Source organism: Nycticebus coucang, chromosome 7 (assembly GCF_027406575.1).
Source record: "Nycticebus coucang isolate mNycCou1 chromosome 7, mNycCou1.pri, whole genome shotgun sequence".
Lineage (NCBI taxonomy): Eukaryota > Metazoa > Chordata > Mammalia > Primates > Lorisidae > Nycticebus > Nycticebus coucang.
The window spans coordinates 76,774,078-76,798,733 of NC_069786.1; positions in this window are offsets into that span (position 1 = coordinate 76,774,078).

Below are 24,656 nucleotides of genomic sequence, written 5' to 3' on the forward strand. Positions count from 1 at the left end.
GTTCAATAATTTATAAATATCTCTTGTCATTTATTCCTTGAACTTATAATAGTGTTTATATAGTTTATTGATACCAATAATAATTTGTAACTGTTATGTGTCTCATTGATTTTTCCTCTATAAAATTAAATAGACCATTAATGCCTTTGAAGATTTGGGTCTTTAATTATTAATAATGCAATCCCTGCTCTCTTTTCGTTGTTGTTGCCATATGTCTAATATTTATTTGCCTGCTCTATTGTTGTGGAAAGTTATCTATTATGTCATTTTAGAAATGTTGTTAGCCACGTACAGTTGAAATTTCTTTTGAACTGAAATTGTTTGGCTTTTTTCTCAGGGATTTAGTGCATTCATTATTTTCTGAGATAAGTGATGTGCTTGATCCTGTTTATCTTGTTTTTATATTACTGTTAGCTTTATTTTAGCTGTTTATAAGGAATATAATTTTTTTTACTTACCTACTGTAATAGTTGTACTGTTTTTTTGTCTGTTTCTTTTGTTTTATTTTTTGAGACAGGGTATTCCTCTGTTGCTCAGGCTAAAGTGCAGTGGTGTCATCATAACTCACTGTAACTTCAAACTCCTGGGCTCAAGTGATTGTTTTGCCTCCGTCTACTGAGAGAAGCTAGGACTAGAGGCATGACCCCACTGCCAGATCATTTTTTAATTCTTTGTAGAGATGAGATCTCTACCTTTCTGAGGTTGATCTCAAACTCTTGGTCTTAAGAGATTCTTCCCTCCTCAGTTTCCCAAAGTTTTAGGATTGCAGGCATGAGACATTGGGTCTGGGCTTTTTTTTTCTTTTCTTGGACAAGGGGCTTATTTGTTTGTTTGTTTAACTTTATGCATTAGTTACCTGTTTCCATATAACAAAGTATTTTAAAATTAAGTAGCTAAAAGAATAGATATTTGTTTATTTCAGATTCAGTGGGTTTGCAATTTAGGGTGAGCTCCAATGGCTGAGTTGAAATTCTTTGTGCACTGAGTAGGGAAGCTCTTCTTCTGGGGGTCATCTAGGTATTAGCTTTGGTTGCAGAAGAGCAGGTAGGCCACATGTCATTGAGGAGACACTCACGGTGACTTGGCAGTATTAAATAAAGGACACCTAGAAGGTGGCATAAAGGGTCATAAAGAACAAATTCTCGAGAAGCAACTTTCAGGGATTCAAACTGGCCTTTAATCAAGGAACATTTTCTACCTCTGAGTGGGAACAATTGCTTAACTGAATTTCACAGTATCTATGGACCATAAGTGTTACGTACTTTTGATTCTTCCCCTTATTGAATGGAAATATCTGTCGTTATTTTTCTGCTCTGTTTTACTATTGTAGGTTGGATATATAGGGAGTAGGTAACTTGTCTTTTTAGGTTAATGAGGTGTCTAGGCCAAGAGAGACTGCATCCAGACTAGATGTAGATCACAAGATTTTGAGCTTTGAGCATACTGCCATGATTAGATCACACTTTGGTCTGTCTCAGGCAGAGGTGAGTATACTTTACCTGTGAGAGGATGTAAATAATTATGGCCACATATTAGGCTGTAGTAGACTGTAATACTATAATTATTCAGCTCCAGTCTCCATGCCCCTTGACAATACAATTCTGCACAATTTCCCATCTGGAGTTGAAGGCAATTTTTCTACTTACAAGTCTGGGCTGGCTTTGTGAATTGCTTTGATAAACAAAATACAATGGGGCAGCACCTGTGGCTCGTGAGTAGGGCGCCGGCCCCATATACCAAGGGTGGTGGGTTCGAACCCAGCCCCGGCCAAACTGCAATAAAAAAATAGCCGAACATTGTGGCAGGCACCTGTAGTTCCAGCTACTCAAGAGGCTGAGGCAAGAGAATCACCTAAGCCCAAGAGCTGGAAGTTTCTGTGATTTGCGATGCCATAGCTCTCTACTGAGGGTGAAAAAATGAGATACATGTAAGCAAAATAATGTTCTGGGTCTCAAACTCAAGAAGACTTGCATGCTTCCAATTGCTTTCTTGGAAACTTCCCCTGCTGCCATGTGAAAAAGCCTAGGTTATCAGGCTCGATGTTGGAACACAGGAGATCACATAGAGCAAAGATGAGCTGTCCCAGCAGAGGCCATCCTGAAACTAGTTAGTTTCCAGTACTTGCTGGCAGCTGACCTCAGATGCGTTAGTGAGGCCAGCTGTGAACAGAAGAACTGGCCAGCTGAAAACAATCCAACTGTAAGTAAAATAAAGGGCGAGTGGTTTGTTACATAGCGAAAGTTAGCTGATAAAATCTTGTAGTACTTTGTTTTCATGTTTTTGAAAACATTCTAGGATGTAGTATCTTCATTGACTTCAATAAAAATGAAATCACTTTTAGTTTCACACTAGGAATAACGAAAAATTTACAATGTCAGATTAACGTTATCATTTCATCCCACATATTTAGGTGATATTAATGTTTCTTCTGCACATATTTTGTATCCCATTTTCTTATCATTAAATACATATTTTTATTGATTTTTCTTTGTATATATTTTTAAAAAGATTAATGATTATTTTCCTAATTCTTTTAGGTCTAAAGATGCCTTTCAGTGGCTTTTGCATACAATCTTAGAACATAATCACTTGTTTTCAAAACTTTATAGAAATTGCTTACTCTTCTAGTGGTCAATGTATTGGAAGAGAATGAATTTTACTTATTTAAAAAAATGTTAATTCCATTTAGCCTTCCTGAATATATATAGGCTTTCGCCCCCTTATCCTGAAATAATTTTTTTTAGGTGATTTCTGAGCATGGATCTCTTTTCATCAATGTTGCATGCAGCATCTTCAGCCCTTTTGATGATAGTTTCAGATCCTTTAAATAGCTTAGAGAAGTTTTCCGTGTATTGATTATTTCTTTTGTTTCATTTGTTCTCATTTGACCTTGTAAATGCCTATTTTCTTGAGTTGGGTTTTCTTTCTTGGTCTATCATCTTTGGATTAACAATTTTCCAACTTTTGCACATACTCTTATCATTCCTTGGACAGCTATTTTGGTTTTTCTTCTAAATCAATGATGCAGATTTTAGTATATTATTTCAAAGTCTGTAAGCCAGGAATTAAAGCATGATTTAGCTGGGTCCTGCACTTCAGGTTTTCTCATGGAGTTACAATCAAATTTTCATCTGAAACTGCATTCTCACCTGAACTTTCCATTGAAAGAGAATCTGATTCCAAGCTTGCTCCCTTGGTTGTGGATAGGATTTGGTTCCTCAAGGACTATTGGCCTGTGCCTTGTCATGTGAATAACTCACAGTATGGCAGCTGTCTTCCCTTAGAATAAATAAGAGAGTGATGCAGTGGGTGCCCCAGATGAAGTCTAAGTGTCTTTGTAAGCTAATCCAGAAAGTGACATCTCAACACTTTTGTTGTATCCTCTTTCTTTTTTTTTTTTTTTTAGAATGTCTATAGTTGTTTTTGTTTTTTTTTTTTATTGTTGGGGATTCATTGAGGGTACAATAAGCCAGGTTACACTGATTACAATTGTTAGGTAAAATCCCTCTTGCAATCATGTCTTGCCCCCATAAAGTGTGACACACACCAAGGCCCCACCCTCCTCCCTCCGTCCCACTTTCTGCTTCCCCCCCATAACCTTAATTGTCATTAATTGTCCTCATATCAAAATTGAGTACATAGGTGTATCCTCTTTCTTAGAAGTTAGTCCCGAGGTCCATCCTCTGGTCAAGCACGTGGAGTTACACAAAGTATCACAATAGCTGGGGCCAGGGTTCATTATGAGGCCTCCCAGGGCTGCCAGTCATAGGCACTTTGCTCATCACATGGTATTACCCCCCACCTCCTTTCTCTGCCTCCCTTATTGAGTCAGACGTAATCTCATTTCTCGGTTTTCTATTTCAGGCTACTAAGACTTTAATATTCTCAAAACTTTATTTTGTAGTGTATCACCATAAAACAGTTTCTCTTTCCTCTATGCTCTTTGATATGAAACCAGGGTTCTCAGAAGTCTCTCAGGTTTCTTTCCCCATCTCCACCTCTCAAACTATCAGTCATAAATTCCAGTGTAAACATTGCCAGGGCACTTGGATTTATACTCCGTTTCCGAGTTGAAATTGTGCCCTCTGCGACTTGTTGGTGGGCTGATTCTGTGAAATAAAAATCTAGAAACAGAGGTTATTATACAATAAATTATGTAAATATTATTCACTGCAGAAATTTCTTTGGGCAATTTTACTATTTTTTAGATAATTTTCATTTCTTCATTTTTTCTTTCCCTTTCTGTCTCCCCCCCCCCCCATTATTTGGAGGTTGGACTTCTTGGGACACCTTTACTATTCCAAACATTTCTTCTTTTTCACCTTTTTTCCATTTCTTTATTCTGGGAGATTTTCTCAACTTTATATTTCAGCTTTTCTCATTTATTTCAATAATGTGTTTTCATTTTTGAGTTCTCTTTTCTATTCTATGAACCTATAATAGGTTAAATATATTAAATAGATGAGAAAATATGGGGCTACTAAATTCTGAATTAAACTAAATTCAGTTTGATAAAATGATTGAAAAGACACAGGAAAAAGTGTACATTTTATATCATGCCCTTTTATGTGCACAAATAATTCCATCAATAATTTAAATATCAACCTCATTTTTGTGTCCCTCAGGCATGATTAGAGGTTTAGACCTTTTCCCTATGTGCTTTTATTGCACGTTCACCTTGGCACAGCTGATCAACTTTGTGCTCATGACTATCAAATCAATCTTTTTTTTTTTTTTGCAGTTTTTTGCCGGGGCTGGGTATGAACCTGCCACCCCCGGTATATGGGGCCAGTGCCCGACTCCTTGAGTCACAGGCGCCGCTGTATTGAATCAATCTTTAACTTTTACCTTGATCTTCCAGTCTTACTCTAGTTTTGATTCCATCAACTTACAGCATATATTTCACTTCCTGTCTTATTATTTCAAACTTGACATATCTAAAGTCAGACTCATTATCTTGGCACCATGATTCTTCCTGTCATATTACCTCATAACCTCATGAAGGCTACACAATTTTCAAGGAGTGAAAATTCACAAAATGTAACATTCTTTATTTTCCTGTAATGAATGTAATTATATTTTTATCTCACATATCATGCCTTCTAGTAGTAGCAATGTCACTCCAATCACTTCTAGGGATACTCAGTTACATTATGATGTGTTAAAAATAGCCTCAATCAAATTTAGTGATGTCTTCATCACTTATAATTTAATGTTTATATTATATATAAATTATAATAACTTTGTAAATGTAGATATATACATATATTTCTATATTTATTGTATAATATTCTATTATATAGATATTCATTATTTATTGTTCTTTCTTCACTACAAAGATGTTCAGTATTGGTAAGGAGGGGTCGTCTTCTCAGTCTTGATCAGCCTCATGTTGCTATCGGCTGAGATGTATAATCCTCCTGCCACCAACTTGAGTGTCAGCATCCACTCTTAGTTTTGGTGAGATGTCTTTGCAAAGGTGCAACGTCACTTGCTGCTGCCGTAAGTCTTCATTACCATGTGTACATGTCTTTGGGCGACCAGCTCTCTCAAGTAACTTCTGTTGGTCAAAGGCCTCTCTCTAAAGCTATTGAAGTATAATATCATCATTAAGATCCATGTGTCTGAGCTATCACAAGCCTTGACACCATGTGATGGGCAAAAGGGACTCCACTTATCCACTCTGTCCTTGGATCTCTAGGGATAAAGGAGAGTAGTACATTCTTCTGGCTCTTTTTGTTCCACAAGGCTTAGGAATGTGGCAGAGACAACAGAATGGGGAGAAACCGTGTCCAAAGTCCTTACTATGACACTTTAAGCCAGGGGTCCTCAAGCTGTGGCCCGCGGGCCACATGATGCTGTATGATTATATTTGTTCCCGTTTTGTTTTTTTACTTCAAAGTAAGATATGTGCAGTGTGCATAGGAATTTGTTCATCATTTTTTTTTTTAAACTATAGTCCAGCCCTCCAACGGTCTGAGGGACAGTGAATTGGCCCCCTGTTTAAAAAGTTTGAGGACGCCTGCAAGTTCTTGTGTTCCTGCTTATTTCCTTTCTTTTACTTTCCCCATGGAGGTTTTCAAGGTGATGGGGCAGAAAAATACTTTTTAATTTTCTTTGAGAATCTTCTGTGTTATACACACAGTGCAGCTTTATTATTATTATTAATTTATTTAAAGCAAAGGATTTGGAGTTCTTTTCTCTTCTATTTCTTTTTGACCCAAATAGAGCAATGTCTGCCTCAGTCTGTTCCAGCCCAACTGAGGGTATGTCAGGGGGTTAATGCATACACTGGGAAACGTATCAGTTAATACTTTACTTAAGCTACTAAGTTTGGATTTATCTTTAATTCCTTCCTCTTTGGCTTCTAATCCAAGATCCAAGACCTTTCTTTTTCTTATTTTTCTTTCCCTTATAAATACTTTTTCTTATTTGTCCTTTCCTTGCAATTCTGACATTTCTTGCCTTGGTACCCTATCAAAAGGATTACTAAAATGGCCTCTCCTCAGAACTCCTTGACTCAAGTCTCTGAGTTCAAACCTATCTTCTGTATTGTTGCCACAATACTCTTCTTTAAACACCACTTTATCATTTTAGTTCTCTACCCCAAAAATCTACAAATGGTTGCTCCCTGGGTCAAGTTAAAAAAATTTTGCTTGACTCTGGGCCCACTGTAATAGGATTGTGCTTTATAAAGTCTTATTTTCCTAGTCTCAGCAAGAAATTTTCAAGTTGTTTTTCTTGTTTTGCTTTATTATTCATGCCAATTTTTGCTTTGAACCTATTCTGTATCTCCTGAATGTAATGTTTTCTACTTTTCTTTTTTTTTTTTTTTTATTGTTGGGGATTCATTGAGGGTACAATAAGCCAGTTACACTGATTGCAATTGTTAGGTAAAGTCCCTCTTGCAATCATGTCTTGCCCCCATAAAGTGTGACACACACTAAGGCCCCACCCTCCTCCCTCCATCCCTCTTTCTGCTTCCCCCCCCATAACCTTAATTGTCATTAATTGTCCTCATATCAAGATTGAGTACATAGGATTCATGCTTCTCCATTTTTGTGATGCTTTACTAAGAATAATGTCTTCCACTTCCATCCAGGTTAATACGAAGGATGTAAAGTCTCCATTTATTTTAATGGCTGAATAGTATTCCATGGTATACATATACCACAGCTTGTTAATCCATTCCTGGGTTGGTGGGCATTTAGGCTGTTTTCACATTTTGGCAACGGTAAATTGAGCTGCAATAAACAGTCTAGTACAAGTGTCCTTATGATAAAAGGATTTTTTTCCTTCTGGATAGATGCCCAGTAATGGGATTGCAGGATCGAATGGGAGGTCTAGCTTGAGTGCTTTGAGGTTTCTCCATACTTCCTTCCAGAAAGGTTGTACTAGTTTGCAGTCCCACCAGCAGTGTAAAAGTGTTCCCTTCTCTCCACATCCACGCCAGCATCTGCAGTTTTGAGATTTTGTGATGTGGGCCATTCTCATTGGGGTTAGATGATATCTCAGGGTTGTTTTGATTTGCATTTCTCTAATATATAGAGATGATGAACATTTTTTCATGTGTTTGTTAGCCATTCGTTTGTCGTCTTTAGAGAAAGTTCTATTCATGTCTCTTGCCCATTGATATAAGGGATTTTAGGCTTTTTTCATGTGGATTAATTTGAGTTCTCTATAGATCCTGGTTATCAAGCTTTTGTCTGATTGAAAATATGCAAATCTCCTTTCCCATTGTGTAGGTTGTCTCTTTGCTTTGGTTATTGTGTCCTTAGCTGTACAGAAGCTTTTCAGTTTAATGAAGTCCCATTTGTTTATTTTTGTTGTTGTTGCCATTGTCATGGCAGTCTTCTTCATGAAGTCTTCCCCCAGGCCAATATCTTCCAGTGTTTTTCCTTTGCTTTCTTGGAGGATTTTTATTGTTTCATGCCTTAAATTTAAGTCCTTTATCCATTTTGAATCAATTTTTGTGAGTGGGGAAAGGTGTGGGTCCAGTTTCAGTCTTTTACATGTAGACATCCAGTTCTCCCAACACCATTTATTGAATAGGGAGTCTTTCCCCCAAGGTAAGTTCTTGTTTGGTTTATCAAAGATTAGGTGGTTGTAAGATGTTAGTTTCATTTCTTGGTGTTCAATTCGATTCCAAGTGTCTATGTCTCTGTTTTTGTGCCAGTACCATGCTGTCTTGAGCACTATGGCTTTGTAGTACAGACTAAAATCTGGTATGCTGATGCCCCCAGCTTTATTTTTGTTACAGAGAACTGCCTTAGCTATACGGGGTTTTTTCCGGTTCCATACAAAACGCAGAATCATTTTTTCCAAATCTTGAAAGTACGATGTAGGTACTTTGATAGGAATGGCATTGAATAGGTAGATTGCTTTGGGAAGTATAGACATTTTAACAATGTTAATTCTTCCCATCCATGAGCATGGTATGTTTTTCCATTTGTTAATATCCTCTGCTATTTCCTTTCTGAGGATTTCATAGTTTTCTTTATAGAGGTCCTTCACCTCCTTCGTTAGGTATATTCCTAGGTATTTCATTTTCTTTGAAACTATGGTGAAGGGAGTTGTGTCCTTAATTAGCTTCTCATCTTGACTGTTATTGGTGTATACAAAGGCTACAGACTAGTGGACATTGATTTTATATCCTGAAACATTACTGTATTTTTTGATGACTTCTAGGAGTCTTGTGGTTGAGTCTTTGGGGTTCTCTAAGTATAAGATCATGTCGTCAGCAAAGAGGGAGAGTTTGACCTCCTCTGCTACCATTTGGATTCCCTTTATTTCCTCGTCTTGCCTAATTGTATTGGCTAGAACTTCCAGCACTATGTTGAATAGTAAAGGTAACAGAGGACAACCTTGTCTGGTTCCAGTTCTAAGAGGCAAAGCTTTCAGTTTTACTCCATTCAGTAAAATATTGGCTGTCGGTTTGTCATAGATAGCTTCAATCAGTTTTAGAAATGTGCCACCTATGCCTATACTCTTCAGTGTTCTAATTAGAAAAGGATGCTGGATTTTATCAAATGCTTTTTCTGCATCTATTGAGAGGATCATGTGATCTTTATTTTTGCCTCTGTTAATATGGTGGATAACGTTTATGGACTTGCGTATGTTAAACCAGCCTTGCATCCCTGGGATGAAGCCTACTTGATCATGATGAATGACTTTTTTGATGATAAGCTGTAATCTATTGGCTAGGATTTTGTTGAGAATTTTTCCATCTATATTCATGAGTGAGATTGGTCTGAAATTCTCCTTTTTGCTTGGGTCTTTTCCTGGTTTTGGTATCAGGTTGATGTTTGCTTCATAGAATGTGTTGGGGAAGATTCCTTCTTCCTCAATTTTTTGGAATAATTTCTGCAGTACAGGAATAAGCTCTTCCTTGAAGGTTTGATAGAATTCTGGAGTGAAGCCATCTGGACCAGGGCATTTTTTAGTTGGAAGCTTTTTTATTGTTTCTTTGATCTCAGTGCTTGAAATTGGTCTCTTCAGGAGCTCTATTTCTTCCTGGCTAAGTCTAGGGAGAGGGTGTGATTCCAAATATTGATCCATTTCCTTCGCATTGTCAAATTTCTGGGCATAGAGTTTCTGGTAGTATTCAGAGATGATCTCTTGTATCTCTGTATGATCAGTTGTTATTTCCCCTTTATCGTTTCTGATTGAGGTTATTAGAGATTTTACTTTTCTATTTCTAGTTAGTCTGGCCAATGGTTTATCTATTTTACTTATTTTTTCAAAAAACCAACTCCTTGTTTCATTAATTTTCTGAATGATTCTTTTGTTTTCAATTTCATTGATCTCTGATTTGATTTTGGATATTTCTTTTCTTCTGCTGGGTTTAGGCTTAGATTGTTCTTCTTTTTCCAATTCCATAAGATCTCTTGTGAGATTGTTGATGTGCTCTCTTTCTGTTTTTTGAATGTAGGCATCTAAAGCGATGAATTTTCCTCTCAAAACTGCTTTTGCAGTATCCCACAGGTTTTGGTAGCTTGTGTCTTCATTGTTGTTATGCTCAAGGAAGTTAATGATTTCCTGTTTTATTTCTTCCTTCACCCATCTGTTATTCAACAGAAGATTGTTTAATTTCCATGCCTTTGGGTAGGGTTGAGCATTTTTGTTAGAGTTGAGTTCCATCTTTAGTGCCTTATGGTCTGAAAAGATACAAGGTAAAATTTCAATTCTTTTGATTCTGTTGATATTTGTTTTGTGTCCCAGGATATGATCAATTTTGGAGAATGTTCCATGGGGTGATGAGAAGAATGTGTATTCTTTATCTTTGGGGTGGAGTGTTCTATATACGTCTATCAAGCATAGTTGTTCTAGGGTCTCATTTAAATCTCTTACATCTTTGTTTAATTTCTGTTTAGAGGATCTGTCCAGCTCTGTAAGAGGTGTGTTAAAGTCCCCTGTTATGATGGTATTATCAGATATCATATTGCTCAGACTGAGTAATGTCTGCTTCAAGAATCTGGGAGCATTTAAATTGGGTGCATAAATATTTAGAATTGAAATGTCTTCTTGTTGTAGTTTTCCCTTGACCAATATAAAGTGACCATCTTTGTCTTTTTTGACTTTAGTTGCTTTAAATCCACATGTATCTGAAAATAAGATTGCAACTCCTCTTTTCTTCTGAATGCCATTTGCCTGAAAAATTGTCTTCCAACCCTTGACTCTGAGCTTTAATTTGTCTTTTGAAGCCAGGTGTGTTTCTTGCAGACAGCAAATGGATGGCTTGTGTTTTTTAATCCAGTCAGCCAATCTATGTCTCTTCAGTGGGGAATTCAAGCCATTAACATTTATTGAGATAATGGATAAGTGTGGTAGTATTCTATTCGTCTTATTTTGTGAGAGTCCATTGCTTAGTTTTATCTTTTGCATCAGTGTGGAGGTTAGGTTCTGTCCTTTAATTTCTGAGTTCTTACTTTGCTGCTGATCCATTGTGGTGGTCAGTGTGCAGAACAGGTTGAAGTATTTCCTGTAGAGCTGGTCTTGTTGTGGCGAATTTCCTCAATGTTTGTATATCCGTAAATGATTTGATTTCTCCGTCAGTTTTGAAGCTTAGCTTAGCAGGGTACAGAATTCTGGGCTGAAAATTGTTCTGTTTAAGTAGATTAAAGGTAGATGACCATTGTCTTCTTGCTTGGAAAGTTTCATTAGAGAAGTCTGCGGTCACTCTGATGGATTTCCCCTGTAGGTCAACTGGCGCTTACTCCTGGCAGCTTGCAGAATCTTTTCTTTTGTCTTGACTTTGGACAGGTTCATCACAATGTGTCTTGGAGAAGCTCGGTTAGAGTTGAGGCAACCCGGCGTCCGATATCCCTCTGAAAGCAGTGTGTCAGAATCTTTGGTGATGTTTGGGAAATTTTCTTTTATAATATTCTCTAGTATGGCTTCCATTCCTCTGGGGCATTCTTCTTCCCCTTCTGGAATTCCTATAACTCGTATGTTGGAACGCTTCATAAAGTCCCATAATTCTGACAGTGAACGTTCTGCTTTCTCTCTCTTCTTTTCTGCCTCTTTTACTGTCTGAGTTATCTCAAGAACTTTGTCTTCTACCTCTGAAATTCTTTCTTCTGCAAGGTCTAACCTGTTGCTGATACTTTCCATTGCATCTTTAAGTTCCCTAATTGACTGTTTCAGTTCCTTCAGGTCTGCTATATCCTTTTTATATTCTTCATATCGTTCATCTCTTATTTGATTCTGTTTTTGGATTTCCTTTTGGTTATTTTCCAGTTTATTAGCAATTTCCTTCATTGTTTCCATCATTTCTTTCATTGTTTTCAACATGTGTATTCTAAATTCCCTTTCTGTCATTCCTAATATTTCTATATTGGTGGAATCATCTGCAGTAGCTACCTCATGGTCCCTTGGTGGGGTTGTTCTAGACTGGTTCTTCATGTTGCCTGGAGTTTTCTGCTGATTCTTCCTCATGAGTGATTTCTTTTATCTGTTTCCTTGCCCTAATTTTCCTTTCACTTCCTCTTGCTCTTTAAGTTCTTGTGCCTGTGGACTAAGGGTTACAGGACCAGAAGGGTGAGAAGGTTGAAGAGCAGAAAAAAAGGGGATGAAAGAAAGGAGGACCGAGTGATAAGAAAAAAAGAAAGATAGAGAAAGGAGAGGGGGTGGGTATAAGGATTATTGACAAAAAGAAGAGAGGCACAGAAAGAGGGAGACAGGGCAATATAGGTGTACAGTAGGGTACTTTGACACAACCTTAAAAAACCCCACCTTCTGGGGGTGCCCAGTTGCGTGGTTCCCTTGAGGTCAGCAGCTCTTTGCTAACCTGATCAGACACAGTACCCCACCTCCACCAAGTAGAGAGGAAAGACAAAAATGCTATAAATCAAACCAAAACAAGCAAACAGAAAACTTTACAGGGATAAAATTGGGTGAAAAACCAAATTATATCGGTAGAAACACTAGCAAAAATGAAGTTGAAGTTATTAAAAAAGGCAGCAATGGGAAATTATAATTAAACTAGGAAAATTGAGAAAGAAAAAGGGATCTGTGTGGAAAAGATTGAAATTAAAAAAACAAAAGAACATCAGCAATGTCAAAATAAACAAACAAATAAAACAACCAAACAAAAAAAGAAAGAAAAAAATACACAACCAAAAACAAAGCAGTTTGTATATGTTATTGAATATTGTCTGGGCAACACGTGGTCTTCTGGGTTATGAGATGTTAGTCACAGTTCTAACTCCAGTCACGACTGGAGGCTGCTGATTACTCAAACCCCAGCAGGTAGACACCCTGAATCTCTCTTCAGCCTACTTAAAAGGCACTTTGAACTTGTAAACTTGCTGAGCAGAAGCTTTCCCAGCTTTCTCGCTGGAATCGCTGCTGAAGTGGCTATCCACTTACCCAGTGTGCCAAAACCGGTCTCACTCTGCCCCTGAGGGTTAGGGCTGCAAGGCAGCTCAGACCCCACCCTTAGGCTACTTGGTTGCTGGGTTACCAGCTCCCACCCGTTTCTAGCTCTGCGACCCTGAGGGCGGAGCTTGCCGGGGCAGATCACTGACAATGGATCCGTGTGACCCACGCCAAACACTATTAGCTCCGTCTGGCTCAGCGGCTCAGACTGGGGCCCTAGACAATGGCCAAAGTTCTCGCACTCCCGCTCAGGCCTTCCCCAAGGCAGTTCAACTCAGTGCCAAGTCCAAGGACATCAAAACAGTTCACAGGTAAGGCCTTTCTGGTTTGCAGTCTCGCTGCTACTGAACTTACAGTTGTGGGCGGGTTTAGACGGATTGAACACACGCGACCACTTGCCGGTTTTCCACGGTTTTAGTCCTCCTCTTGGGGTCCAGAAGTCTCTCGCTGACTCCCTGTATCCTCATAGGAGTGATGATAGGCAGTTCCCACCAGCCAGAGATGCCTGGAGTCCTATCTCCCCAGACTCACAGTGCCCAGATGCAAGGAAGCTGTTACTCGGCTGCCATCTTGCTCCGCCTTCTCGTTTGCTACTTTTCTTTCTTTTTACCCCAATCCTAATCATCTTTTAGGACCTAGTTCAAGTCTTATCCCTGTCCTAATATCTCTTACCAGTGATGCAATTCACGTTGGTCTTTCTGGGCTTGGAATGGCAGTTCCAACTTCAATGGAGATTAGAATCACTTGGAGGAGCAGGGAGGGGCTTTAAAGAATTCTAATGCCCAGGTGGTACTCCAAATTAAATAAATCAGAGTGCTGAGGGGTAGAATCCAGGCATCAGTAGAGTTTAAATATTCCCAGGTGATTTTAACTTGCAACAAAGTTTGAGAACTATTGCTTTTGTCTATAACAGTGTATTTCAGCTATGCTATAGCTTCTACCTACCTATAATATTAGTATCTAATTTTTTTGGTGTTTATCTAGATGGTAATATGCCAGTTGGAAAAGCCAAGTTTTATGCTAATTAAAGTAGATACTGTTGGTGATCCACTGAGAATCCCTTGTATCTCCACTACCACTATGATTTGTATTTTACTAACAACACTTCTGACACCAAATGTTTGAGGGTTTTCCCCACCATCCCAACCAATTTTCCAACTCTCTATACCAGGGGTCCTCAAACTGTGGCCCACGGGCCACATGAGGCGGTATCATTATATTTGTTCTCGTTTTGTTTTTTTTTACTTCAAAATAAGATATGTGCAGTGTGCATAGGAATTTGTTCATAGTATTTTTTTTTAAAACTATAGTCCGGCCCTCCAATGGTCTGAGGGACAGTGAATTGGCCCCCTGTTTAAAAAGTTTGAGGACACCTGCTCTATACACTGCTGGACATTCTATAATTTTATTCAATTCTGACATTAACTACCCAGAATTTTCACAGACCCCACAGGTTAAGGGCTCAGTCCCACAACCCCCACCTCAGATGCTAAGTCTGGGTCTCCTGTGCTGACCTGCTATAAATTAGGAGTCTCTAGGACCACTTTATCAGGTTCAGTAATTTGCTAGAATCACTCAGAGAACTCTCTTTGCAGGGGTCCTCAAACTGTGGCCTGCGGGCCACAGGAGGCGGTGTGATTGTATTTGATCCCATTTTGTTTTCTTACTTCAAAATAAGATATGTGCAGTGTGCATAGGAATTTGTTCATAGTTGTTGTTTTTTGTTTTTTTTTAAACTATAGTCTGGCCCTCCAATGGTCTGAGGGACAGTGAATTGGCCCCTGCTTAAAAAGTTTGAGGACACCTGCTCTATAGGCTTTCTAAGCATGATGGCTCAAGCTGTAATCCTAGCACTTTGGGAGGCTGAAGTGGGAGGTTTGCTTGAGGCCAGCTGTTCAAGACTAGCTTGGGAAACAAAGCATGACCTTGTCTCAATAAAAAAAAAAAAAAAAAGTTCAGGAAGGCTCTTTATAACTCTTACCAGTTTATTTTTTTTATTTTTATTTTTTTATTGTTGGGGATTCATTGAGGGTACAATAAGCCAGGTTACACTGATTTCAATTGTTAGGTAAAGTCCCTCTTGCAATCATGTCTTGCCTCCATAAAGTGTGACACACACCAAGGCCCGACCCCCCTCCCTCCGGCCCTCTCTCTGCTTCCCCCCCAACCTTAATTGTCATTAATTGTCCTCATATCAAAATTGAGTACATAGGATTCATGCTTCTCCATTCTTGTGATGCTTTACTAAGAATAATGTCTTCCACTTCCATCCAGGTTAATATGAAGGATGTAAAGTCTCCATTTTTTTTAATGGCTGAATAGTATTCCATGGTATACATATACCACAGCTTGTTAATCCATTCCTGGGTTGGTGGGCATTTAGGCTGTTTCCACATTTTTTTTTTGTTTTTTTTTTTTTTTTGTTTTGTTTTGTTTTTGGCCTGGGCTAGGTTTGAACACGCCAACTCCAGCATATGGAACCGGCGCCCTACTCCTTGAGCCACAGGTGCTGCCCTGTTTCCACATTTTGGTGATTGTAAATTGAGCTGCAAGAAACAGTCTAGTACAAGTGTCCTTATAATAAAAGGATTTTTTTCCTTCTGGGTAGATGTCCAGTAATGGGATTGCAGGATCAAATGGGAGGTCTAGCTTGAGTGCTTTGAGGTTTCTCCATACTTCCTTCCAGAGGTTGTACTAGTTTGCAGTCCCACCAGCAGTGTAAAAGTGTTCCCTTCTCTCCACATCCACGCCAGCATCTGCAGTTTTGAGATTTTGTGATGTGGGCCATTCTCACTGGGGTTAGATGATATCTCCGGGTTGTTTTGATTTGCATTTCTCTAATATATAGAGATGATGAACATTTTTTCATGTGTTTGTTAGCCATTCATCTGTCTTCTTTAGAGAAAGTTCTATTCATGTCTCTTGCCCATTGATATATGGGATTGTTGGCTTTTTTCATGTGGATTAATTTGAGTTCTCTATAGATCCTAGTTATCAAGCTTTTGTCTGATTGAAAATATGCAAATATCCTTTCCCATTGTGTAGGTTGTCTCTTTGCTTTGGTTATTTTGTCCTTAGCTGCACAGAAGCTTTTCAGTTTAATGAAGTCCCATTTGTTTATTTTTGTTGTTGTTGCCATTGTCATGGCAGTCTTCTTCATGAAGTCTTTCCCCAGGCCAATATCTTCCAGTGTTTTTCCTTTGCTTTCTTGGAGGATTTTTATTGTTTCATGCCTTAAATTTAAGTCCTTTATCCATCTTGAATCAATTTTTGTGAGTGGGGAAAGGTGTGGGTCCAGTTTCAGTCTTTTACATGTAGACATCCAGTTCTCCCAACACCATTTATTGAATAGGGAGTCTTTCCCCCAAGGTATGTTCTTGTTTGGTTTATCAAAGATTAGGTGGTTAGTTTCATTTCTTGGTTTTCAATTCTATTCCAATTGTCTATGTCTCTGTTTTTGTGCCAGTACCATGCTGTCTTGAGCACTATGACTTTGTAGTACAGACTAAAATCTGGTATGCTGATGCCCCCAGCTTTATTTTTGTTACAGAGAACTGCCTTAGCTATACGGGGTTTTTTCCGGTTCCATACAAAACGCAGAATCATTTTTTCCAAATCTTGAAAGTACGATGTTGGTATTTTGATAGGAATGGCATTGAATAGGTAGATTGCTTTGGGAAGTATAGACATTTTAACAATGTTGATTCTTCCCATCCATGAGCATGGTATGTTCTTCCATTTGCTAATATCCTCTGCTATTTCCTTTCTGAGGAGTTCATAGTTTTCTTTACAGAGGTCCTTCACCTCCTTTGTTAGGTATATTCCTAGGTATTTCATTTTCTTTGAAACTATGGTGAAGGGAGTTGTGTCCTTAATTAGCTTCTCATCTTGACTATTATTGGCGTATACAAAGGCTACTGACTTGTGGACATTGATTTTATATCCTGAAACATTACTGTATTTTTTGATGATTTCTAGGAGTCTTGTGGTTGTGTCTTTGGGGTTCTCTAAGTATAAGATCATGTCGTCAACAAAGAGGGAGAGTTTGACCTCCTCTCCTCCCATTTGGATTCCCTTTATTTCCTCGTCTTGCCTAATTGTATTGGCTAGAACTTCCAGCACTATATTGAATAGTAAAGGTGACAGAGGACAACCTTGTCTGGTTCCAGTTCTAAGAGGAAAAGCTTTCAGTTTTACTCCATTCAGTAAAATATTGGCTGTCGGTTTGTCATAGATAGCTTCAATCAGTTTTAGAATGTGCCACCTATGCCTATACTCTTCAGTCTTCTAATTAGAAAAGGATGCTGGATTTTATCAAATGCTTTTTCTGCATCTATTGAGAGGATCATGTGATCTTTATTTTTGCCTCTGTTAATATGGTGGATAACGTTTATGGACTTGCGTATGTTAAACCAGCCTTGCATCCCTGGGATGAAGCCTACTTGATTATGATGAATGACTTTTTTGATGATAAGCTGTAATCTGTTGGCTAGGATTTTGTTGAGAATTTTTGCATCTATATTCATGAGTGAGATTGGTCTGAAATTCTCCTTTTTGTTTGGGTCTTTTCCTGGTTTTGGTATCAGGGTGATGTTTGCTTCATAGAATGTGTTGGGGAAGATTCCTTCTTCCTCAAATTTTTGGAATAATTTCTGCAGTACAGGAATAAGCTCTTCCTTGAAGGTTTGATAGAATTCTGGAGTGAAGCCATCTGGACCAGGGCATTTTTTGGTTGGAAGATTTTTTATTGTTTCTTTGTTCTCAGTGCTTGAAATTGGTCTCTTCAGGAGCTCTATTTCTTCCTGGCTGAGTCTAGGGAGAGGGTGTGATTCCAAATATTGATCCATTTCCTTCGCATTGTCAAATTTCTGGGCATAGGGTTTCTGGTAGTATTCAGAGATGATCTCTTGTATCTCTGTTGGATCAGTTGTTATTTCCCCTTTATCATTTCTGATTGAGGTTACTAGAGATTTTACTTTTCTATTCCTCATTAGTCTGGCCAATGGTTTATCTATTTTATTTATTTTTTCAAAAAACCAACTCCTTGTTTCATTAATTTTCTGAATGATTCTTTTGTTTTCAATTTCATTGATCTCTGATTTGATTTTGGATATTTCTTTTCTTCTACTGAGTTTAGGCTTAGATTGTTCTTCTTTTTCCAATTCCAGAAGATCTCTTGTGAGATTGTTGATGTGCTCTCTTTCTGTTTTTCGAATGTAGGCATCTAAAGCGATGAATTTTCCTCTCAAAACTGCTTTTGCAGTATCCCACAGGTTTTGGTAGCTTGTGTCTTCATTGTTGTTATGCTCAAGGAAGTTAATGATTTCCTGTTTTATTTCTTCCTGCACCCATCTGTTATTCAACAGAAGATTGTTTAATTTCCATGCCTTTGAGTGGGGTCGAGCATTTTTGTTAGAGTTGAGTTCCACCTTTAGTGCCTTATGGTCTGAGAAGATACAAGGTAAAATTTCAATTCTTTTGATTCTGCTGATATTTGTTTTGTGTCCCAGGATATGATCAATTTTGGAGAATGTTCCATGGGGTGATGAGAAGAATGTGTATTCTTTATCTTTGGGATGGAGTGTTCTATATGCATCTATCAAGCACAGTTGTTCTAGGGTCTCATTTAAATCTCTTATATCTTTGTTTAATTTCTGTTTAGAGGATCTCTCCAACTCTGTAAGAGGAGTGTTAAAGTCCCCTGTTATGATGGTATTATCAGATATCATATTGCTCAGACTGAGTAAGGTCTGTTTCAAGAATCTGGGAGCATTTAAATTGGGTGCATAAATATTTATAATTGAAATGCCTTCTTGTTGTAGTTTTCCCTTGACCAATATAAAGTGACCATCTTTGTCTTTTTTGACTTTAGTTGCTTTAAATCCACATGTATCTGAAAATAAGATTGCAACTCCTCTTTTCTTCTGAATTCCATTTGCCTGAAAAATTGTCTTCCAACCCTTGACTCGGAGCTTTAATTTGTCTTTTGAAGCCAGGTGTGTTTCTTGCAGACAGCAAATTGATGGCTTGTGTTTTTTAATCCAGTCAGCCAATCTATGTCTCTTCAGTGGGGAATTCAAGCCATTAACATTTTTTGAGATAATTGATAAGTGTGGTAGTATTCTATTCATCTTATTTTGTGAGAGTGCATTGCTTAGTTTTATCTTTTGCATCAGTGTGGAGGTTAGGTTCTGTCCTTTAATTTCTGAGTTCTTACTTTGCTGCTGATCCATTGTGGTGGTCAATGTGCAGAACAGGTTAAAGTATTTCCTGTAGAGCTGGTCTTGTTGTGGCCAATTTCCTCAATGTTTGTATATCCATTAATGATTTGATTTCCCCGTCAATTTTTAAGCTTAGCTTAGCAGGGTACAGAATTCTGGGCTGAAAATTGTTCTGTTTAAGTAGATTAAAGGTAGATGACCATTGTCTTCTTGCTTGGAAAGTTTCATTAGAGATGTCTGCGGTCACTCTGATGGATTTCCCCTGTAGGTCAACTGGCGCTTACTCCTGGCAGCTTGCAGAATCTTTTCTTTTGTCTTGACTTTGGACAGGTTCATCACAATGTGTCTTGGAGAAGCTCGGTTAGAGTTGAGGCGATCTGGGGTCCGATATCCCTCTGAAAGCAGTGTGTCAGAATCTTTGGTGATATTTGGGAAATTTTTTTTTATAATATTCTCCAGCATGGCTTCCATTGCTCTTGGGCATTCTTCTTCCCCTTCTGGGATTCCTGTAACTCGTATGTTGGAACGCTTCATAAAGTCCCATAATTCTGACAGTGAATGTTCTGCTTTCTCTCTCTTCTTTTCTGCCTCTTTTACTATCTGAGTTATCTCAAGAACTTTGTCTTCTACCTCTGAATTTCTTTCTTCTGCATGGTCTAACCTGTTGCTGATACTTTCCATTGCATCTTTAAGTTCCCTAATTGACTGTTTCAGTTCCTTCAGCTCTGCTATATCCTTTTTATAGTCTTCATATCGTTCATCTCTTATTTGATTCTGTTTTTGGATTTCCTTTTGGTTATTTTCCACTTTATTAGCCGTTTCCTTCATTGTTTCCATCATTTCCTTCATAGTTTTCAACATGTGTATTCTAAATTCCCTTTCTGTCATTCCTAACATTTCTTTATAGGTGGAATCATCTGCAGTAGCTACCTCATGGTCCTTGGCGGGATTGTTCTGGACTGGTTCTTCATGTTGCCTGGAGTTTTCTGCTGATTCTTCCTCATGTATGATTTCTTTTATCTGTTTCCTTGCCTTAATTTTCCTTTCACTTCCTCTTGCTCTTTAAGTTCTCGTGCCCGTGGACTAAGGGTTAGAGGACCAGAAGGGTGAGAAGATTGAAGAGCAAAAAAGGGATGAAAGAAAGGAGGACCAAGTGATAAGAAAAAAAAAAGAAAAATAGAGAAAGGAGAGGGGGTGGGTAAAAGGAATATTGACAAAAAGAAGGGAGGCACCGAAAGAGGGAGACAGGGCAATATAGGTGTACAGTAGGGTACTTTGGCACAACCTTAAAAAAAACCCACCTTCTGGTGGTGCCCAGTTGGGTGGTTCCCTTGAGGTCAGCAGCTCTTTGCTAACCTGATCAGACACAGTACCCCACCTCCACCAAGTAGAGAGGAAAGACAAAAATGCTATAAATCAAACCAAAACAAGCAAACAGAAAACTTTGCGGGATAAAATTGGGTGGAAAACCAAATAACAGCGGTAGAAACACTGGCGAAAATGAAGTTCTAGTTACTGAAAAAGGCACCAATGGGAAATTATAATTGAACTAGAAAAATTGAGAACGAAAAAGGATCTGTATATAAAAGGTTGAAATTAAAAAACAAAACAACACCAACAACTTCAAAATAAACAAAAAACAACCATAAAAACAAAACAAAACAAAAAAAAAAACAAAGCAGTATTTATATGTTATTGAATATTGTCTGGGCAACACGTGGTCTTCTGGGGTATGAGATGTTAATCACAGTTCTGATACGACTGGTGGCTGCTGATTTCTCAAACTGCAGCAAGTAGACACCCTAAATCTCTCTTCAGCCCACTTAAAAGGCACTTTGAACTTGTAAACTTGCTGAGCAGAAGCTTTCCCAGGAAAGTGCTTGTCGCTGGAATCACTGTTGAAGTGGCTATCCACTTACCCAGTGTGCCAAAACCGGTCTCACTCTGCCCCTGAGGGTTAGGGCTGCAAGGCGGCTCAGACCCCACCCTTAAGCTACTCAGTTGCTGGGTTACCCACTCCCACCCGATTCTAGCTCTGCGACCCTGAGGGCTGAGCTTGCCGGGGCAGATCACTCACAATGGCTCCCTGTGACCCACCGCCAAACACTATTAGCTCCGTCTGGCTCAGCGGCTCAGACTGGGGCCCTAGATAACAGCCAAAGTTCTCCACACTCCCGCTCAGGCTCTCCCCAAGGCAGCTCAACTGAGTGCCAAGTCCAAAGACACCAAAACAGTTCTCAGGTAAGGCCTTTCTGGTTTGCAGTCTCGCTGCTACTGAACTTATAGTTGCGGGCGGGTTTAGACGGATTGAACACACGCAACCATTTGCTGTTTTTCCACTGTTTTAGTCCTCTTCTTGGGGTCCAGAAGTCTCTTGCTGACTCCCTGTATCCTCACAGGGGTGATGATAGGCAGATCCCACCAGCCAGAGATGCCTGGAGTCCTATCTCCCCAGACTCACGTTGCCCAGATGCAAGGAAGCTGTTACTTGGCTCCGCCTCCCCTTATCAGTTTATTATAAAGGCTAAACATGGGTGTCCCACCTGTAGCCCATGGGCCACAAGCTGATTTTGTGTCTCTTTCTTTCTGTTTATTTTTGGTATGAGATGTCATGACTTTTTTTTTTTTTTTGGCTAATCAGCTTTCCTTAGTGTTTCCTTAGTGTTTGTGTACTTAATGTGTGGCCCAAGACAACTCTTATTCTTTTAACGTGGGACAGAGAAAAATAAGAGGTTGGACACCCCTTAAAGGTACGGATAAATAGCCGAAGGAAAAGATACACTGGGTAAGGGGTACAGAGCCTCCTCACCCTCTCTGTGTGGGCCACTCTCCCAGTTCCTCAATGTGTTTATTACCCTGATGTATCTCCCAATCCCATTCTTTTTGTGTTTTTCTGAAGTTTCCATTACACAGGCAGGACTCATTCACCAGCCCTTCCCTCCCTTGAGGTCAGGGGGTGGAGCTGGAAGTTCCAACCTCAAATCAGATGCCAGTTTCCTCTGGCAACAAGCTCTCATTCAGAAGCTATCTAGGGACCCATTGAGAGTCATCTCACTAACCAAAAAGTCAGGCACACTTAAAAGGGGCTTATTATAAATAATAGAAGTTGCTCTTCTGGGTGGCGTCTATGGGCTCAGTGAGTAGGGCGCCAGCCCCATATACCGAGGGTGGCATGTTCAAACCCAGCCCTGGCCAAACTGAAACAAAAAATAGCCGGGTGTTGTGGCGGGCACCTCTCAGGAGGTGAGGCAAGAGAATCACCTAAGCCCAAGAGCGGATGGTTGCTGTGAGCTGTGACACAATGGCACTCTACCAAGGGTGACAAAGTGAGGCTCTGTCTCAAAAAAAAAAAAAACAAAAAACATGCTCTTCTCGCCCCTATCAATCAGGAATTAAGGTCTATGGCAGAATCTGGGACAAAGACCATATATATTTTTCCTATTATATAACAATATATAATCTACTTTACCCATCTGCTCACCTCTCCTGCAGCCTTGGCATGGCTTTTATTCCAGTGGCCAGCACCTGTGTACGGTCTTCATCAGGCTGGCCTCAGGCTCCTTATCTAATTGACAATGTGTTTCAGAGCCTGAAAGCCCAACTCCTTTGCTTTCAGTATGAAGAAATTTCTTGCAGGAAATTTGAGTTCCCTGCAGGACCAGGCTGAGGCTAACCTCTATAGGACTTGATCTGAAATACACCATTATTTGGCTCGCCTTCCTGTTTTGCTTTCCCCTCTCCCATACTTATTTCTTGAGAACATCTTCTGAATAAATCACTTACTCACAAATCCTCAATTTCAGAGTCTGCCTCTGGGGAACCCAACCTAAGATACTTATCTTTCTCTCAAAGCATAGTGCTGAGCACATATAAAATTCAATGAAGATTTATTATTACAGGGATCCTTGATATAAGAAGTGGAAACACAATTTAATAAAACCTTAGTTGAAGGTACTGAAATATGATATATTCAGGAGTTCTATATAGAATTACATACACTTTCTTAAATGTAATTTAAAAATCCTGGCTGTATTAAAATCTCACTGGGGTAGAAAACAATGGGCTAGGTAAAATTTTATTAACAGTGTTTATAAAAATATCTGAGATACATTTGGGACCAAGCAGTGTCATACCATGGCAAGTGCCTATCATGGTTAATCCACATTTGAACCACAGAGTGGGAGACACTGCTTTTAATCTCAGATGACAGAATGTTGAGGGGGACTTTCCCTTTTGACCTGAGAATAGTGATGAAAGCATGAAGATGAAAACAAACAAGTGCTATAGTATTGTAGAGTCCTTTCATTCCACTCCAAAGTTTAGATAAAGATTTAAATAAACGAGGGGATCTAGTTATAAAAAGAAAACTTAGATATGAATCAGCCAAGCTTTTCTGCTCTCATTGACTGAAGCGTCAGTCTACGCCTGCTCACTCTCAGTCCCTTCCTTTAACTTTTGCTCCACCATGTATCACAGGAGAGCTGAATTCTTTGGAGGGTGTATTTTAGTATCGCCAAGTCAGTTGGCTTCCTGCTGCTCAGGGCCAATGGGAGACATTAGTGTGACGTGAGGTCACGTGAGGAAGGGTATTTCCACCCACCTCCCTGTACCTCACTCAGGTTACTGTCACTCCGTTCTCTCTGTAGCTCCAGTTCCCATTCCCACCAGACAGGTCTGCCTGTGGTCTAGCTTCCAAGGAGCCCTGGATGCTGGGCCCATGGGACCCTCCAGCTGAAGGCAGCAGTCCTTTTCTGCTGCCATCAATCTGAGGTTTCTATTTTCCCTCTTGGAACATGATTAATATGAGTAGGTAGATTGAAACCAAAAGAAGAGAGGCTAGGAAGGGCCAACTGGGAAGAGAATGGAGTCCAAAGTCCTCTGCATACAATGTTACATGAATTTGGGGGAGGTGCTAAAGAAGCAGGCATCAGTGCCTTATTTCCCCAGTGGAAGTATCCATAGTTCCTGTCTGAGCCAGGAATAAGCAGCCCATGGAAAGACAGCAGAGAAAAAAGGTGGCAACCGTGGAACAGAGACAATTCCACGAATGTCTCAGCACCAGAATGATAAGAATGTGTAAGTTTCCCAAAGGCTGAGTGGACGTGGTGGAAGTGGCCTGTCTAGAGCCATGTGGTCAGTAGTGCTGCCCACACTGTTTGTTTACTGGCTACAGGGATACTAATGAAAAGAGGCTAGTGGGAGAAGGTTAGGAGGGGTGGGAAGGACTATGGTGAAGATGGATCTATCATGTCAGGAGACTCTTCAGGGCCTTCTGCACTTGTAGAGTATTCCCTGAGATAATATTTAGACATCTTCCAGTTATCAACATTGTTGATAATTGGTGTTATCCTGATAAGCAGAAACAACCAACAGAAAATTCTACAATAAAAACAAGTTGTGGTAAGAGACTTTCTTTTTGGTTTCTTCTCCTCTGATCCCACCTCAACTCTTTAAAGAAGAAATGGGAGGTTTTGTGAAACCAGGTTGGCTTTGTTATGTTGGAGTTAGAGGAGAAGGTTCAGGCCAGAACCCTCTGGGTCAGCGTTTTCAGAAACA